This window comes from Ovis canadensis, chromosome 1, assembly GCF_042477335.2.
Source record: "Ovis canadensis isolate MfBH-ARS-UI-01 breed Bighorn chromosome 1, ARS-UI_OviCan_v2, whole genome shotgun sequence".
NCBI classification, from domain to species: Eukaryota; Metazoa; Chordata; class Mammalia; order Artiodactyla; family Bovidae; genus Ovis; species Ovis canadensis.
The window spans coordinates 140,083,248-140,098,027 of record NC_091245.1 but is presented as its reverse complement, the minus strand read 5'-3'; positions in this window follow the sequence as shown (position 1 = coordinate 140,098,027).

Genomic DNA, 14,780 nt, shown 5'->3' with positions numbered 1-14,780 from the left:
TCTGTACCTCACAGAAGTAAAGCAATTCTCAAAGTTTCATAACTTAGAAACATCAGATAGTATTATTTATCCTATATTCCACTGATAAACTGGGGATACATTAACGGGAGTGCAAACTTAATAAATTATGAGAAGAGAATTTTCTTCCTGTTTATGATGAAGTTTGTTACTACTAAAATATGAGTTTAAACTGAATGGAAGTTTTCTTATTCCCCCAGTACTGACCTCTTTCATATATTTCTTCCTGTAGTAATTGATAGTCTCTGGAGAACCATCCATCAGTATACAGATCATTTTCTCAGAAATATTCTAAGAAAAAAAGAATAGATGTCTCAGGTGAGAAATATGCTCCTTTCTCACTGGAAACTCTTAGCTCTTTTTATCATATTAGATAAGTAATAGTTCCTTGCCATTTTTAAGAAATTGCTTAGTGCAGTTCCACCAAGACCTGTATTGATGAAGAGTTTTGGTCAGTGACAGCATTTTTCAGACTCTCTTGCTCTTCCCTTAACAGTCTGGCTGGCACTGTATACCTCTGTGGCAAACAAGAGTCCTCAAGACTCCTTTCTGCCTAATCACCCTTCTGAACAATTGGCAGTAGCCACAGAAAAGAATTAACAAGAGATACAAACAGCCTTTTACTATAAAACTTCTAGGGGATTTTAAACTTCTATGTCTCCCCACACTTATTCAAATTCATTAAAATTCCAGCTGAAAAGAAAAGGTAATATAGGAATACACAGAACCTTAACACTATTAGATAAAGCCATATGTTGATTTAATTTATAAAATAAAATAGCATAGAATTACCATGGGGTTTGCCTTAAATTATTGTCTTTTACATGCCTTCACATTATCTGTGATATAAACTTGTTATTGAAGATATATTTGATCATATCTTCTAAGGCAAAACATGGCTTTGAAATGTATTAATCCCTAAGAAACCAAACATGAGTTAACAGTTTTGTAGCTAACAAGTTTGTTTTATGTATTTCAGTTTATATTGTACTGTTAGTTGACTCTGTTCTCTTAATCAAACTTGATAAATTCTGTGAGTCTTAAGTAAAATTATTTTGTCAATGTTTAAAAAAGATATTACTACACTTGCTCTTGTATAAGTAGGTGATATGTGTTACAAAACTGTTGTATAATAAAACAGTCATCCTTATCCATTGTTATAAAATGTAGAACTCTGTTTAGGATTTCTATTGACATATCTTTAAATGCTTAATTTATCATTTCCAAATATTGCTCATCAATTTGTAGATGTATACAAATGCTACTAGTTCACTTCAGTAGTGTCCAACTATGTGTGACCCCATAGACAGCAGCCCACCAGGCTCTCCCATCCCTGGGATTCTCCAGGCAAGAACACTGGAGCGGGTTGCCATTTCCTTCTCCAATGCATGAAAGTGAAAAGTGAAAGTGAAATCGCTCAGTCGTGTCTGACTCTTAATGATCCCATGGACTGCAGCCAACCAGGCTCCTCCGTCCATGGGATTTTCAGGCAAGAGTACTGGAGTGGGGCGCCATTGCCTTCCTCCTGTGTAAAAATAGTTAGTTCAAATACTAAGTATTGGTGGATTTCTATTAAATAAATAGGAACCTTGAGAATATAAGCATGTTATCCGAAATGTACATCTTTATGCCTCTCTTTTACCTTTAGTCTTCTACGGATTATTAGTGGTAATGCTAGTATTATGTAAGGAAGATGTTAGCTGGTATTAGTCATATTTTTATCTTGATATGCTTATATTATTCTCCTAAAGAGTAATGCTGTTACTATCAGTTTGCAGCAGCAAGAGTGACATCTCAGTTACTTCAGAGTTGTGTCTGAACATGGATAACAGAGTACAATGTAAATAAGTTGCTATTGTTTGATGTGTTTAAAGCATTAGTTATTAAAGCATTAGTTATAAAACACATTTTAATGCAATTCAGGATCCTGTTATGAATAGTCCCCTAAGGTAATAATAACAAAAACTTCCATGCATGGCAACTGACAATTAATTGAAATACTATTGAATACAGTTAAAAATTCTGCCACGTTTGTGATTTTAAATATTACACTTTGGATAATAAGTTCAGTTAATTAGGAATTATATTACAAAAGTAAAGTTTTTCTGTGGTTGGAATTAATGCTGACTTGATATCTCCTTGAAAACATGAAATCAGAAATTATGTATATAAGAAAGAACAGAATAAATATGAGATCAGTTTTTCTCTACCTTTACCTTGCTGGTCTACAAATGTCATGTTTTCCTATCACTGTACTTGTTCTGTGTTTGTTTTTCATTGTATTTTCTCTAACTGTTTTTATGGTGATTAATTTAATCTTTATTGGTGGACTACTTAGACTCTCAGTTCAGTTCAGTCACTCAATCGTGTCCAGCTCTGTGTGACCCCATGGGCTGCAGCACGCCAAGCTTCCCTGTCCATCAACAACTCCCAGAGTTTACTCAAACTCATGTCCATTGATTCGGTGATGCCATCCAAACATCTCATCCTCTGTCAACCCCTTCTCCTCCCACCTTCAATCTTTATCAGCATTGGAATCTTTTCAAATGAGTCAGCTCTTTGCATCAAGTGGCCAAAGTATTGGAGTTTCAGATTCAGCATCAGTCCTTCCAATCAACATTCAGGACTGATTTCTTTTAGAATGGACTGGTTGGATCTCCTTGCACATCAAGGAACTCCCAAGAGTCTTCTCCAACACCACAGTTCAAAAGCATCAATTCTTCAGGGCTCAGTTTTTTTTTTAGAGTCCAGCTCTCACATCCATACATGACTACTGGAAAAACCATAGCTTTGACTAGATAGGCCTTTGTTGGCAAAGTAATGTCTCTGCTTTTTAATATGCTATCTAGGTTGGTCATAATTCTTCCAACGAGCAAAAGTCTCTTAATTTCATGGCTGGAGTCACCATCTGCAGTGATTTTGGAGCCCCAAAAAATAAAGTCTGTCACTCTTTCCACTGTTTCCGCATCTATTTCCCATGAAGTGATGGGACTGGATGCCATCATCTTAGCTTTCTGAAAGTTGAGCTTTAAGCCAACTTTTTCACTCTCCACTTTCACTTTTACTTTCGTCAAGAGGCTCTTTAGTTCTTCTTCATTTTCTGCCATAAGAGTGGTATCATCTGCATATCTGAGGTTACTGATATTTCTCCCGGCAATCTTGATACCAGCTTGTGTTTCTTCCAGTCCAGCGCTTCTCATGATGTACTCTGCATATAAGTTAAATAAGCAGGGTGACAATATACAGGCTTGATGTACTCCTTTTCCTATTTGGAACCAGTCTGTTGTTCCATGTCCAGTTCTAACTGTTGCTTCCTGACCTGCATATAGGTTTTTCAAGAGGCAGGTCAGGTGGTCTGGTATTCCCATCTCTTTTGGAATTTGTCACAGTTTATTTTGATCCACAGAGTCAAAGGCTTTGACTTAGTCAATAAAGTAGAAGTAAATGTTTTTCTGGAACTCTCTTGCTTTTTTGATGATCCAGCAGATGTTGGCAATTTGCCGTCTGGTTTCTCTGCCTTTTCTAAATCCAGCTTGAACATCTGGAAATTCATGGTCCACATACTGTTGAAGTCTGACTTGGAGGATTTTGAGCATTAGTTTACTAGCACCTGGGGTGAGTGCAATCGTGTAGTAGTTTGTAAATTCTTTGGTATTGCCTTTCTTTGGGATTGGAATGAAAACTGACCTACTCCAGTCCTGTGGAAACTGCTGAGTTTTCCAAATTTGCTGGCATGTTGAAACTCCAGTACTTTGGCCACCTCATGTGAAGAGTTGACTCATTCGAAAAGACTCTGATGCTGGGAGGGATTGGGGGGAGGAGGAGAAGGGGATGACAGAGGATGAGATGGCTGGATGGCATCACTGACTCGATGGGCATGAGTCTGAGTGAACTCCGGGAGTTGATGCTGGACAGGGAGGCCTGGCGTGCTGCAACTCATGGGGTCGCAAAGAGTTGGACACGACTGAGCGACTGAACTGAACGGAGTCCAGCACTTTCACAACATCATCTTTTAGGATTTGAAAGAGCTCATCTGGAATTCGATCACCTCCCTAGCTGTGTTCATAGTGATGACTCCTAAGGCTCACTTGACTTCACAATTCCAGGATGTCTGGCTCAAGCTGAGTGATCACACCATCATGATTATCTGGATCAATAGGATCTTTTTTGTATAGTTCTTCTGCGTATTCTTGCCACCTCTTCTTAATATCTTCTGCTTTTTAGGGTTAGGGTTAGGCTTAAGTTCCATACTATTTCTGTCCTTTATTTTGCCATCTTTGCATGAAAAGTTCCCTTGCTATCTCTAATTTTATTGAAGAGATCTCTTGTATTTTCCATTCTATTGTTTTCCTTTATTTCTTTGAATTGATCCTGAAGAAGGCTTTCTTATCTCTCCATGAACAGAGCTAGATACTGTTGATAGTTTAATGTGCATCAAAATGTGTCCAAAATACTTCACCAAGGAATCCTGGACCTCATACCAGATGTTTTGAATAAGCAGTTACAGTGATAGATTTTTAACAAGAAGCAAGAAAAGTCTAGATATATGTGTCTAATACTAGGTGTCTACTGTACAAGGATTGAGAGCAATCTGTGTATATGTCAAGATGATAACTAGACATGAATAAATTAGCAATTCATCCAATATCCTTTTGCAAATAGAGATTTTGTTTGAAGAAATACTAGAGTATGATATATAAGAAACTGCATGGTGATCGCCTATCGTAACTGGAGGAGAAAAATCACAGAGTAAGTATGTATACAGAGACTAGGTTAGATTTTTAACAAATTGAGCAGATGCAGTATCTACAGAATTTAAGAGAGGTTTCTTGAGTGTGCAGTGATTGAGCTTGGTTAAAAAAATAATTTAGGAAAAGTATTGGTCTATTTCATGCAATAATTGTGAAGAAATATTATAAGCATTATCATTATTTTTCATTAGGATCATAATGCAGTAACAACATAATATATGAGAAAAGTAATGGAATAAGAAATGCAGATAAAATATTTAAAAATGAGCCATTTTCCAATAAGCTGAACTGTATCTTTGGAGAAGGCAATGACACCCCACTCCAGTACTCTTGCCTGGAAAATCCCATGGATGGAGGAGCTTGGTAGGCTGCAATCCATGGGGTCACTGAGAGTCGCACATGACTGAGTGACTTCCCTTTCACTTTTCACTTTCATGCATTGGAGAAGGAAATGGCAACCCACTCCAGTGTTCTTGCCTGGAGAATCCCAGGGACGGGAGAGCCTGGTAGGGTGCCATCTATGGGCTCACACAGAGTCGAAAACGACTGAAGCAACTTAGCAGCAAACTGTATCTTTAGAAAAATACATACAAAGGGAAAACTTTTTGAGAGAAACTACTGAATTGAAATTGGAATTAGAGAGTGGGAGCACTGATCTATGATAAAGAAGAAGATGACACAAAGAGTTAATTTCAGAAGAAATTGGAAAAGACATCCAGATTTTGATGAGAGAGAGTTAGACATTAATGGGGTACAATAGAGAAAAAAATGAAAAGTAAACAGCATAGTTTTAGTCTGGTTTTGATATTTTTAAATACCCTAGAGCAAAGGAACACATTACCATAGGATAAATCTGACCAAGTAAAGTGAGATTCTGTAAAAAAAGGAAAAAAAAATTATACTATGACAGTATCCTCTATAATGATGACATTTTAATCTGAAGAACTACAGGCAACTGGTGTGACTTTTATCACAGGTGGAGTCACGTGCAGTCTATTTGGTTCTATTTTAAGGAAAAATCTAAGAAACTAAGGAGTAGAGAATGAGTCAGAAAAAAATGTAAGAAAATAAGAAAAAATTTATTTGAGTTGTGTGTAAATACTCCAGAGCCTTACTTCCCTGAATAAACGGTATTTTTATGATATTTTTAATAGCAAACTTTCTTTTATTTTAATAATTAATAGACTAATTTTAGAGTGGTTTTAGATTTGCAGAATTGATCAGCTAATACAAAAACTCCATATACTCCCCTCCCAAATATAGTTTCCCCTATTATATTAACAATTTACATTAGTGCAGTACATGCGTTAAAGTTAACAAAGCAATATCAGTACATTATTATTAACTAAAATCCGCAGTTTACAATAAGGTTATACATTTTATGGATTTTTATAAATTCCATATATCCACCATCTCAGTATATTAGTGAATAATTTCACTGCCTTAAAATTCCCTTGTGTGTCAGCCTTCCTCCCCTCCCCCAACCTCTGTAACCACTGATCTTTTTACTGTATGGAAACCTTTCCTGATTTGGAACATTCTCTGTGTTTCAGTTAATTTTTTCATAGGTATCCTAGGCCAAAAAAATAAAAAAAAATAAAAAAAAATTATAGCTGAAAGACATTAGGTAATTTAAATACTATAGTGTACATCGTTTCTGATAAATGTCCCTGTTGTTCAGTCACTATATTGTGTTCAACTCTTTATGACTCTGTAGATGCAAGCCAGACTTCCCTGCCTTCACTATCTCCTAGAGCTTGCTCAAACTCATGTCCTCTCAGTTGGTGATGCCACTCAATCATCTCATCCTCTGTCACTGTCTTCTCCTCCTGCCCTCAATGTTTCCCAGCATGAGGGTCTTTTCCAATGAATCAGCTCTTCACATCAAATGGCCAGAGTATTGGAGCTTCAGTTTCAGCATCAATTGAGGGTTGATTTCACTTATGATTGACTGGTTTGATTTCCTTGCTGTTCAAGGAACTCGAGAGACTTCTTTCACATGACAGTTGGGAAAGCATCAGTTCTTTGGTGCTCAGCCTTCTTTATGGTCCAACACTCACATCTGTATATTCTCCCCAAAATTTTAAATATTCTGTGACTCTCTGTGATATACTAGCATTCCTTGGCACATAGTTTGAGTGTCCAGTTACTTAATCTGGTAGTCATGTATACATGCTGGTTTACCTATTTTATACATTAATATTGATGTCTCAAACAAACCATTGATTGTAGCCTGTGACCTGATTTGGATTTGAAACAATCCAGCAATTTTTCTGTTTTGAACTCTTGCTCTCCCATCTCTATAGCACTTTAGCTTTAACTCAGTATTGGGCTCAAGATTATGGCCAAGTCTTTGGGATATCTAGAGCTGATGGAATTAAATAATTTTTGAGGACATAAAATGTTCATGACACTCATGTAATTTTTTGTTTTATGAGATATATGCTTGAATTTATGATGTGACATGGAAATAATACCTCAAAACCTACATGATGATGCATTTTGTGATGCATTCAATTCAGTTCAGTTCAGTCGCTCAGTTGTGTCTGACTCTTTGCAACCCCATGAACCACAGCACGCCAGGCCTCCCTGTCCATCACCAACTCCCGGACTCTACCCAAACCCATGTCCATCGAGTTGGTGATGCCATCCAACCATCTCATCCTCTGTTGTCCCATTCTCTTGTGCCCTGAATCTTTCCCAGCATCAGGGTCTTCTCAAATGAGTTAGCTCTTTGCATCAGGTGGCCAAAGTATTGGAGTTTCAGCTTCAACATCAGTCCCTTCCAATGAACACCCAGGACTGATCTCCTTTATGATGGACTGGGTGGATTTCCTTACAGTCCAAGGGACTCTCAAGAGTCTTCTCCAACACCACAGTTCAGAAGCATCAATTCTTCAGCACTCAGTTTTCTTTATAGTCCAACTCTCACATTCATACATGACTACTGGAAAAATCATAGCCTTGACTAGACAGACCTTTGTTGACAAAATGATGTCTCTGCTTTTTTATATGCTGTCTAGGTTGATCATAACTTTCCTTCCCAGGTGTAAGTGTCTTTTCATTTCATGGCTGCAATCACCATCTGAAGTGATTTTGGAGCCCAGAAAAATAAAGTCACCCACTGTTTCCATTGTTTCCCCATCTATTTGCCAAGAAGTGATGGGACTGGATGCCATGATCTTCGTTTTCTGAATGTTGAGCTTTAAGCCAACTTTTTCTCTCTCCTCTTTTATTTTCATCAGGAAGCCTTTTAGTTTGTTACTTATTTGTAATTATTCAAATTAGATGATATCATTATCCCAATTTTTCTGATAAGGAAACTGTAGCTTAGAGAGGCTAGGGAAACTTTCCAAACTAAGAAAGATGATATGAGATATGCATCGAAGTTTTCTGATTCCAAGTTTCATGGTTTTTTTTTTCTTTTTAAATTATACATTTGTTTGTAGTGTATGCATTAGTGTTATGGACAATAAAGGTTACTGTAGTTACAAATTCTTTACAGAAATTTACAAATTTCAGAAAGAAGAAATAAAATTTTAAGTTAAAGGAAAATAATTATACAATTATAAGTATATGTGTGTAGATGTGGATAGAGGTAGTTAGATGGCAGATAGATAGATAATAGACAAATGATTGATAGATTAAGGACACATGAAGAATGAGAGGGAGAGAGATTTTTCCCTTGTTTCTGGAATGTTTTCTTTCCTATTGTTATAAAATTAATATTATCTTAATGTACATTTCTGTAGTAAACCAATTTGTTTTGAAGGTTTATAATAGAAAAGTTGGAAAGTTTTAAACATCTTCATGAGTCCTTCAGTGAGCGGCAGCAAAATAAAGAGGATATAAGAAAGTCTGAAGAAGTTAACCGTTTATATCCTTTGTTGTTCAGTTGCCAAGTTGCATGTGAATCCTTGTGACCTCATGAACTGCAGAAAACCAGGCTTCCTTGTCCTTCACAGTCTCCTGGAGCTTGCTCAAACTTATGTCTACTGAATCAGAAATGCCATGCAATTATCATACACTCTGTTGTCCCCTTCTCCTGCCTTCAATTTTTCCCAGTATTATAGATGAGTTGGCTCTTCCCAGCATTTGGCCAAAGTATTGGAGCTTCAGCTTCAGCATCAGTCCTTCCAATGAATATTCAGGAATGATTTCCTTTAGGATTGACTGGTTTGATCACTTTGCAGTCCAAGGGACTCTCAAGAGTTCTCCAACACCACAGTTCAAAAGCATCAATTGTTCAGTGTTCAGCCTTCTTTGTGGTCTAATTCTCACATCCATACATCACTACTGCAAAAAGCATAGCTTTGACTAGACAGACCTTTGTCAGTAAAGTAATGTCTCTACTTTTTAATATGCTGTCTAGTTGCTCATAGATTTTTTTCCAAAGAGGAAGTGTCTTTTAATTTTGTGGCTGCAGTCACCATCTGAGGTGATTTTGGAGCCCAAGAAAAATAATTCCTCTCACCGTTTCCTTTTTTTCTCCATTCTATTTGCCATGAAGTGATGGGATTTGTGCACTTTTGATTGGTGCTTACTTTTAGGGCTTCCCTGATAGCTCAGTTGGTAAAGAATCCTCCTGTAATGCAAGAGACCCTGGTTTGATTCCTGGGTCAGGAAGATCCTCTGGAGAAAGGATAGGCTACCCACTCCAGTATTCTTGGGCTTCCCTTTTGGCTCAACATGTAAAGAATCTGACTGCAATGTGGGAGACCTGGGTTTGATCCCTGGGTTGGGAAGATCACCTAGAGAAGGGAAAAACTGCCCACTGCAGTATTCTGTCCTGGAGAACTCCATGGCCTGTATAGTCCAAGAGGTCGCAAAGAGTCAGACACGACTGTGTCTGACTACACTTGCACTTACTTTTTAGTTCAGTTCAGTTGCTTAGTCATGTTCGACTCTTTGCAACCCCATGTACTGCAGCACTCCAAGCTTCCCTGTCCATTACCAGCTCCCAGAGCTTGCTCAAATCATGTCCATTGAGTCAGTGATGCCATCCAACCATCTCATCCTCTGTCATCCCTTCTCCTCCTGCCTTCAGTCATTCCCAGGATCAGGTCTTTTCCAATTAGTCAGATCTTCACATCAGGTTGTCTTACTTTTAACATATGCCATTTTTAACGAGTCATCTTAAAGGTCACAGTGTTTAACTTGACATCTTTACGGCTTCTTTTGATTCTCAGATTCTTAGTTTTCTTATACATTAATTAACCATCCCACAGCCTTTTCTCATGAACCCCAGGCATTTTACAATGGACTGAATGTAAGGGTTAAAGATTAATGATCGACAGTTATTTTTCCCTCAGGCATATGGAACAGAAGTTAATTACTACCCTTTCATGTATATGTTGGGAGAGAGTTCATAATTTCCTTATTTCTGTCTCTCTGCAGCAAAAATTTGAAGAGACAGATGGACCAGTGTTACAGCTCACTTTTATTTAGAAAGCAAAGGAAAATACATCCTTGAGGCCTGAAGGCCGGTCGACCCAAAAGACATAGAGAAGAGAAGCCCCCAGCCCAATTTTGGCTCCTCTTTATATATGTTTCTTCTCCTACCCCTGAGCCTGCACTGTGTAAACTAGGCTAGCCAGGAGGGCTGCTTGTTTTACTTAAGATCCTCACTCCGGTCCTCGGACCTTCCTTTGTTCTATTTTAGTGGGCTTTTCCCTTCTTTGTCTTTTAGCCACCACTATTTTGGACTCCTTTTTCCTATTCTAACTACCTAATACATCAGAGTGCTGATAATTTATCAGACCAAGGACGCATCCCTCTGAGAACCAGGAATTTGGGACAATGTGTACAGTTTTAGGTTAATGGAGCAGGATGTTTATCGAAACAGGCCAAGGTCTCAGAGTCCCTACACTAACTGCCTAACAATTTCTACCTGAACAGTACTTTGCACCCAACAGGTTGAGAGAGAACCAAAATGTATGGAGCACTGTAAAGTTATCTCATGGAATCCTCACAAAAATTGGTAACATTGATATTATTAGACTCACTTTGTTAATGAGGAAGCTAGAACTGTGAGATTAAGGAATTTCACTATAGTAACTTTCTAATACCTAATAAAAAACAAGCTTTTCCCCAATATACATCTATTATTAGTATTCAAAGAATACAGGGTTATATGACTTCCTATCATATCATTTCAGTAGATGTGTTAAATGAAAATTTTTCTTGACATATCAATAAACAACCATCAATGATTTTTGGCCTCTAAATGTAAATGAGGGCGCCCAAAACTGTGGTCCCACAGATACTTCCACCCTCATGGTGATTGCAGAGGAGTTGGCTAATGCAAGAAGAAGCTATCTGCCACTCCTTAAGGTGAACAACAACAACAAAAAAACCCAACAAGATTGGGCCCTACATAGCTATGGTGCATATGAAAGGAATGAATTCAGAGAGTCCAGAGGCTTGTATTTTTCCCTACATATAATGCTAAATTCCTTAATTTGATATCTGATCTTTGATATTCAGACTGCCTGATCCCTTTGTTGCAAACTTGTATATAACCTGACTCTCCCTCCTTCCTCCTTGGAGCAGTTTTCTCAGAGCTACTGAGATATGCTGTCTCCTGGCTTGGAGTTCTAAACATTCCTACCAAATAAAATAACTCTAATTTCAGGTTTCGATTATATTTTTTAGCCAACAGATGTGAGTTTTAAAAATATTAATAAAAAACAATGTTGAAAGCTGTATGGAGTTTTAAATTTTCTTGGACCACATTTATCAATATTTATGTTGAATTTTGCCTCTCATGAATTGTCTAATTAATTACAGAAATTAACAATATTATTTATTTTTTTTACTATTTTCCTATAAACAGTTTTAAAGATTTGTGTTTCAGATACATGATTATAATGCAGTTTGAATTAATGACTATTAGACATTAGGACTTTCTTGGAGGTTCAGAGAGTAAAGAATTTGCCTTCAATGCAGGGGAGCTGGGTTCAATCCCTGGGTCTAGAAGATTCCCTGGAGAAGGAAGTGGCAACCCACTTTAGTATTCTTGAATTGGAAATCTCATGGTCAGAGGAACCTGGCAGGCTATAGTCTATGGGGTTACATAAACCATCATCACCAAATAATAGGGTCCTAATAGTGTGATTTAATGTAGGGTCTGTTTTGCTCCCTCTAATATGTATCATGGATTAAAGAATTACTGTATCATGGATTAAATTTCCATTTGTGTCTGAATTTTCTTATAGGTATTTTATAATTCAATATAAAAATAAAGGCTGAATAGCTATATGTAAAATTACTGATAGTAATTGTTTCTGGTAAGAAAAGAGTGTAAAAGTTTGAGAGATTCAAGCAAAACAAACATAAATTTTATCTGTTAAGATTGATCATTCTGTTAATATTGAAGAGAGATAATGGATCTAGATATTCTTGTTTCTTTTTTTTGATATATGATTCTGTGTAGTAGAATCTTAATATTTATTTTCCCTTTCTGTTATAATGGGGAAATTATTTCACTCTTTATTAATAGCAGGTTTTAGGCAATAATAATTGCATTACTAGATTGATCTGAGGAGAAATTTCTATTTAAATACATTCCTGAAAATGAATTCCAACTGCCAACTGCTTTTGCTAACTTATGATCCATGCTTCATCTTATTATTAGGAATGACCTTAATAAGTAGGCAGGACTCTGAAACCATCTATATGATGCTATTTTATGGGCACCAGGAAGGCCAACTACCAAAAAATTTATACTCTGCAGCCTGTTATAGTTTCTGAAATCAATTATTTGAGATTTACTCCTCTGTGTCTCAGAATCTTTTCAGTTCTGAAACACTTTCAGAATGCAAATAGCGATCAGATAGTAACTCTGAAAATCATAGCATTTACATAAAAAAATTAAGAAAAAAAAGTGATTTAATTCAGAATTCTTACTTTTCTAATCATGGTAACTGAATGCAAGTGATGTAACTAATTAGTGATTGCATGCAAATTCAAACTCAAACTCCTGATTCTCAGTCTGGCCCTCTTGGGTTACAATAAATCAGTTCTACAAGATAGCCAAAGATTATATATATATATATATATTTTTTTTCTGCAGGAACATCTGTTTTATATGATTCCCTTTCTAAAATCTACAAATCAACTCTCTGAGTAGAAATAAAATAATGGAAGTAAAACACAGATTTGCTTTAAATGCATTTTGCATTCTTCTACCTGCTCTTATAATGTCAAGCAGAAGGTCCACATGAGCATCCCTTTGACTTCTTAACCATCTTTTATTTCCATTCAACAATACCTACAAAAACAAGAAAAAACAAGAAAAGTATGTATTTAAAAGTATTAAAATGGTATTAAACTGATGAAGCAATTGTTTGCTATATATCATTCATTTGCTAAGGACAAATAAATGTATATCCTAAAATGTGGTACATATTTCAGTTCCTCTTTTCTTCACTCCAAATTGCCTATTTGCCAAGTAATCTTATATAATAAAAAATAAGATATAGATTGCCTAACAAAAGTCTTTATATATATTTAGCCATCACTGATGAATTCACAGTAAATTAAAGTGTCATACAATTTCAAGGGGCCATTTTTCCTTTTCTGTCTATCACACTGGCCTTGATGTTCTTGAGTATGGTTGTCTACCATGATTCCTGATAAAACCACATCCCACTGCCTCATTCAAAAAAGACTATCTCATGTCTTATTGCTTATAAGACATTAACCACTGATATTTATTTTCTCTATTTGAACTGTTCAATAATAATGCTGTATTTTACAGTAAAATTTCAGAGCAATTTTCACAAGCCTTCCCCATTACTCACTGAAATTTCTCATAATGGCTGGTACAATCAACCTGCAGTTATTATGGCATCTTAGTGCTTTCAATCCACATTCCTCATGCCTCTCTCTATAAAAGGTAGTAAAGACATCATACCTTGCATGTCAGATTCATCTGTGAGGAGAACATGTTGGGAACTGGTCTGAGACTGCATGTCTGAGGCAGCAAGGTGGACACTGGAATAGGAGTGGCACAAAGTCGTGATTTTGCTGTCTCAGATTGAAACTTGCTTTAGCCTTCTCTATTCTCCTTCTACAGTAGACTCAGTTCTTTCCTTCACTATGTATCCATTACACTTTGTGTTTATCTATGATTCAAAATTTAGGATATTGTATCACAATTCATGGTTTGAGTATCCATTTTATTAAATATTTAAATATTCCATTCATAAAGTAAAAAGCTGTTTTTTAATTTTTATTTTTAATTTTCAGAACCATGGAATTTGTTTAGCATAGAGCAAGGCACAGTAAATAGGTTGAAGGAAAGAATGGGGAAAAAAACCATGGAATTATATTAATTTAATATGAAAATTGATTTATGGGGGGGGAAACACCCTGAAATTGGGAAAGCGTGATTGCAGAACTAGAAGAGGGCAACAGAGCATGAGATGGTTGAATGGTATCCCCCATCCAATGGACAAGAACTTGGGCAAACTCCAAATGATAATGAGGGACAGGGAAGCCTGGCATGTTGCAGTACACGAGGTTGTGAAGAGTCAGAGATGACGTGGCAACTGAGCAGCAACAATTTTGATGTACTAAGAAATAGGCGGCAGAAGATGGGATGATTGGATTCAGTTCAATTCAGTCCAGTTCAGATGTTCAGTCCTGTCCAACAATTTGTGACCACATGGACTGCAGCACGCAAGTCTTCCCCATCCATCACCAACTCCCAGAGTTTTCTCAAACTCATTCCATGGAGTCTGTGATGCCATCCAACCATCTCATCCTCTGCAGTCCCCTTCTCCTCCCACCTACAATCTTTCTAGCATTAGGGTCTTTTCAAATGTCAGTTTGTCGCATCAGGTAGTCAAAGTACTGGAGTTTCAGATTCAGCATCAGTCTTTCCAATGAATATTCAGGACTGATTTCCTTTAGGATTGACTTCTTTGCTTTCCTTGCAGTCCAAGGGACTCTCAGAAGTCTTCTCCAACACCACAGATCAAAAGTATCAATTCTTCGGCACTCAGC